Source organism: Dipodomys spectabilis, unplaced genomic scaffold, assembly GCF_019054845.1.
Source record: "Dipodomys spectabilis isolate Male_0828 unplaced genomic scaffold, ASM1905484v1 ptg000250l, whole genome shotgun sequence".
NCBI lineage: Eukaryota > Metazoa > Chordata > Mammalia > Rodentia > Heteromyidae > Dipodomys > Dipodomys spectabilis.
Genome location: NW_024870927.1, coordinates 1408090 through 1414089, shown reverse-complemented (window position 1 = coordinate 1414089; position 6000 = coordinate 1408090).

Below are 6000 nucleotides of genomic sequence, written 5' to 3'. Positions count from 1 at the left end.
ATATTGACTATCTGGTTGTTATTATTGTTTTGTAAATTATATTTTCTTAAAAGAATAGCTTTAGATAAAAGCAAAGTTGGAAAAATAACCCAGAGTTACAAACAACCAGACATTCCTGCCCAGGGTGGCACTGAACCACGATCCTCAGGTCTCAGCCTCCTGTGTAGCTAGCATTATAGGTATGAGCCACTGGCACCTGGCTAAAAGTTCCTATTTTTGGTAACAAATTAGTTTCTTTTAAAAAAATTGTATGTGTGTATGTGTGTGAGAGAGAGGGGGGGGAAGGAGGGAGGGAGAGAGAGAGAATGAAAGAGAGCATTGCTGCCAAAAAGTATTATTGAAGAATATAAAAACATTAATGGCTAATAAGATAGTAATATATTTAAAGCACATGGAAGTGGTGGCATCACAGTTTCTCTTTTCTGAACCCACAGTGCCTGTGCCTCCCCAGAGTTGTCCTGATCTGTTTTGTTGTGCAGGAGACAGCATAACTGGCCAATGTTCCAGATGGCAGGCCGCGGCCACTGCCTCCAACCTTTCTCCACCACCTGCTGAGCCTTGAAGAAATCCTGTGTCTCAAATTTGTCTTGTTTGAGCTTAATTAATTTTATCAGTGTGCATACTATTTCCTGCTCCTGAAAAGAAGTCTCAGTTACATATTCCCTGGAAAGGGTCAGGAGGAATGGGCTTATCACGGATTGCCTTCCAACATCGCCAACATATTCCTGAGAGATCTTCACACCACCCTGCACATGGAAGTCCTCACACTCATTCTCCTTCATTTGAATGCATCTGTGATAACTTTAAATTCAGTGAGTATGCAATGTAAAAACTCAATGTAATGCTTTGATGACAAAATGAGCCACAGGTAATCACCCACATTTTCAGTGTTAGCTATCTCTTTGATGAGAAAATAATCTTGCCATGCAGATGCAGATCACTTATACAAGATGTTTGCCGACAATTCTTGTTGTTATATTGCATTTCTCTTCCTCTTCCTGTCTCCTCTCCTCCTCCCCCAGTCTTTTTTCCCTCTTCCTTCACTCCTCTCCTCTTCTTCCTTCCTTCCTCTCCTCTTCTTCCTTCCTTTCTTCCCCTCCTCCTCTTTCTCCTGACCTACCCTTCCTCCTCTATTTTTGTTTCCCTCCTCTCATCCCTTCCTCCTCCTTTTCCCGTTCCTTTCTTTCCTCCTCTTTTTCAATTTCTTCTACTTCTTTATGATCCTGGGGCTTGGACTTAGGGTCTGTGCTCTCTCAGCTGATGCTCTGCTGCTTGCTACAAACCTCCAGTCTGCACTTCATTTCAATGACACTCTATTTCTGATTTTTTTTAAGTAGAAAACCCAGCAAAGACTTTTGATTCAGGATTTAACTCATTGTATATATTCTACACCATAAATATGTGATGTTTCATACATTGTAGCTAATAGGTTTTGATTATGCTTTGGGCTTCTAATGTGATCCTGTGTTATTCCCAAATTAATGAATTTGGTTACTTTGCATCTTGCACAAGTACTTCCATATTGTTCCCAGTTTAATGAACTGTCACTTTATGGTAGCATCACAGTAACACTAATCCAAGGATTGCTGGGGATCAGAAGATTAAGTCCAAACAGGAAAATCTATGAGATATGTATCTCCAATTAACCACTAAAAAGCCAAAAGAAGAAACTGGCTTACTTGAATAACACCAGGTGCCTGGGATTGCTTTGCTATGTCTGCAGAGTTTGTTTTACATTCAACCAGTTGACCTTGTCTAGTTTTTACTGTACTCTGTTTTTACCAAATTTTTCTTATTTTTCTGGACTGTGGTAACCTTATATTACCTCTTGACTTCTAACAGTATATATTAGGAAAAGTTAAAAATAAATGGTGCTTCAGTCTTGAAATGCAGACATCTTGACCCCATCCTTTGTCTTATGTCTTTTTTTTCCCTCATCCTCGCCCCCTAAATCAGGATTCCCTTTCATTGCTGGCAGGCTCCAGCAGGTACACACACACACACACGCACACACACATACACAAACACACAATTTCCAAGCTAGAGCAAGTAGAGTATCTGTTTTCCCAATAACATGTCTAAGTTTCTATCCTATGTGTTTGGACACTTTTGAAAGCTTCATCATCACTTTCCCTAATTTGAATAAATGACTCCCTGTTCACTATTTTTTATTCCTGGTTGGAAAATATTTTAAGCCACTTTTTCATGTAGAAAATTGAATTTTCTCCAACACGGTTACTCTCTTGGATTGTAAGAACATAAATAATTGTGTCTTTAATATTAGCTCATTAATTAAGTTAAATGCTTCTGTCAAGAGTTAAAATGTTGCTCAGTGGGAAGAGTTTGAAGTCACTTGTCTGAATTTGGAAGGTGGAGTGAGAGTTGTAGAGAAGTCTAAGGTAGTTAAGACAGAAGACAGATGAAAAGAAAAAGAAAATGAATTTCAGACTCCTCTTCAGACTAGTTATCTTTCACAGGCTTGCACTTGAAATCGGTATGAAAACTCTTGCTCATTATCAAGCACTCTCCCCACTGGGGCACATTTCCAAGCCCTGAAATAATTCATTAGTGAGGAGCATCCCTAGAGGTTGAAATCAGGGCCTAGACTCTGTCCTTGAGGTGCTTTTTTTCAAGCATTCTAGCACTTGAGCCACAATTCCATTTCTGGCTTTTGGTAGTTACTTCAAGCTAAGAGTCTCAAAAACTTTCATGCCCAGGCTGGCTTCAAACTCTGACCCTCAGATCTCATCTTCTGAATAGCTAGGGTTTTATGTGTGAGTCACACCCACCAAAAGCCAGTCATTTCAATTTGACTCCTATTCCTAATAAGTCTCTAAAACACACACACACACACACACACACACACACACACACACACAAAGTTGAGCTATTGCTCATGTGTTATAGAGAATGTTAACCTGGAGCAAAAATACCCTGGGACAGTGGCCAGGCCCTAAGTTCAAGTGCTAGAAGCAACAGAAAAATAAATTCATTAATGAAAATTCAACAATGTCAAACAAAAAATAAAAGGAAATTTGGAAGAAAAGAGGCATTAAGGGGGTGGGGAGGCCTGGCTAAATTAGTAGAGCCATTGAGTGAAAGCATAAGGTGGCCTGTGGGAGTCCTGGTCCTAGAGGTAAAAATATTGGGAAAAAAAGGAATTAAGGCTTCTAAAATGAGACAGGAGGTGGTGGCTCACATCTGCAATCCTAGCTATTTAAAATCAGCAATCTGAGGATCTGGATTCACAGTCTGCCCAGAAAGAAAATCCTCTTCCAACCAGCAGACAGGCAGCAGCAGCTCTATGCCTGCAGCACAGCTGGACCCTGCCTAGCTGCAAACAACCTTCCCCAGCCAACCTAGAACCAAAGACAAAATCCAAGCCTTCCCCAACTGGATTCAGAGCCTAGAAGCACGTTCTTTGCTCCAGGTACCCCATGGTTTGCTGCTTTACGGCAACATGTGGAACAGACCCTTACATCAAGACTTTACTCTACCTTAACTTGCTGGCTCCTTAGGTCTAGGTGCCCAGCCCAAGCTCCCTTCCTGCCCTACAGAGGCAGAGACCTCAACCTTATTCTTAGCTCCTACATCGCCTGCCTCCCTGGAGCACTCGATGCCCCTGCAGAAAATCCACTCCTGACTCACTTTCCCACTGAAGCCGGAGGTTGGGAGCATCTTTAAGTTTCCATAAACCCAGCAGTTTCTTCCTCCTCCTCCCCATCTCGCTTGGCCTGCCTCTGCTGTAAGCCAGATGGTGAAGGTGTGGGGTGGCAGGACCCACACATGCCCTAGTCAGAGCAGGACTCCAGCTTGGTACCTAGTGCTCATGCTCATTTGCTAATGCTCAGCAATCTTAGTCACTCCTCAAAGCCCTAAACATTTTAATGTATTTATTTAATTGGGAAAGGCAGTCCCTGAGATAGAATTAATGATCACTGTGCTTCTTTTGCTCAAGGCTAGCACTCTACCACTTGAGCCACAGTTCCACTTTTGGCTTTTCTACTAATTTCTGATAAGAGACTCACAAATTTTCCTGTCCAGGCTGGCGTCAAACTGTGATCCCCAGATCTTAGCCTCCTGACTACCAAGTTTATAGGTGTGAGACACCTACAGTGGAAAGCCATTATTTATTTATTTATTTATGTCTCAGAGCTTGAGCTCAGGGCCTGGGTGGTGTTCCAGCACTCTTTTTGCTCATGGCTAAGACTCTACAATTTTGATCCACAGCTTCACTTTCACTTTTATGGTGGTTAATTGGAGATAAGAGTCTCACAGACGATTCTATCAAGGTTGGCTCTAAACTGCAATCCTTAGCTTCTGTTTAACTAGGATTAGACACATGAGTCAACAGTATCCAGGAAAACCTGATATTTAAAAGATAGACTCTTATTTCCAATAACCCAACAAGGAAAATAAGCCAGAAGTTAAGCTGTGGCTGAAATGTTATTGTGCAGTTTCCTTGAACAAAAATGGTCTAGGATGGGTGCCAGTGGCTCATACCTGAGGTCTGAGCATCATGGTTCAAAGCCAGCCTGGGCCGAAAAGTGTGTGAGACTCAACTCCAATTAACCACCAGAAAACCAGAAGTAACACTGTAGCTCATGTGGCAGAGCTCTTGCATTGAGCTGAAGAACTGAGGGACAGTTCCCAGTCTCAGAGATCAAGCCCCATGACCAACAAAAAAAATGGTCTTGGACATGGCCAGGGCCTGAATTCATGTCTTACCTAGAACCAAAAACAAAATAAATAAATTCATTAAAAAATTAAAATACAAAACTGTAAAATAAAATATATGTTGAAAAAAATAGACATTAAGGGAGTTGGGAGGTATGACCAAGTTGGCAGAGAGCCAGCCATGAGATGAAGCCTAAGGCAGCAGCAACACTGGCCTCTCCCACACAATCTTCTCCTTCCTCATTGACTACTTGAGCTGGGGACTGGGGGCATTGGTACTATTCCCCAAAACCAGCAGCCTCTTCCACTGCCAGCAAGTCAGGCCAGGCTGCCCATCTGCTTAGTCAGAGAAGGCTGGAAGAGGGAGGAATGGAGGCAGGGCCTTCTTATGCTCTGTGACCACCCCCCAGTTATTATTATAATGTCTGTTTCTTTGATTATCCTTTCTGTTTTTTCTTCTGGTCTCAAACCAGGACTTAAACTCAATACTTGCCATTTTCACTCATTGACTAGTGCTCAATAGACCAAACCACAATCTCCAACAATTAGAGATATTTGAACTCTGGTTTGGGTGCTGTCCCTGTGCTCCTTGTATTAAAGGCTAGAACTCTGGCATTTGAACCTCAGCTGCACTTCTGGATTATTGTCATTAATTTGACATAAGAGTCTCAGACTTTTCTGCCCAGGCTGGCTTCAAATGGGAACATTCAGATCTCAGTGTCATTAGTAGCTAGGAGTATAGGTATGAGTCAACTGCACCAGCAATCCATAGTTTTTTGTTTTGTTTTGTTTTTGTTGCTTTTTTTATTTTTTGATTTTGGCTTTTGGTTTTTGTTTTTGCCAGTCCTGGGGCTTGAACTCAGGGCATAAGATCTGTTCCTGAGCTTCTTTTGCTCAAGGCTGGTGGTCTAACACTTGGGGCAAAGTGCCACTTCTGGCTTTTTCTGTTATGTGGTACTGAAGAATCGAACCCAGGGCTTCATGCATGGTAAGCAAGCACGCTACAAATAAGCCACATTCCTAGCCCCCCAGTCCATGGTTTTATTGAAACTCTTAATTTCTAAAGAATCATCAAGATAAAAAAGGTAAAAAGGAAGATGAAACAAGTCTTAAGCTGTAGGCTGGTGGTTTGAACCTGAAACCCTTGATTCTGAGGAGAGTGAGAGCTGAAGGATATGGGTTACAAGCTATCAGGAACAGCCTAGATTTTGAGAAATGATTTGGAAGATCACCAGCATAAATGATAGTAGAAGTCGGCTGCTGCTAGCTCATGACTACATATGTCTAGAGGTTGCATCTGAGAACCGCCATTGGAGATCACTT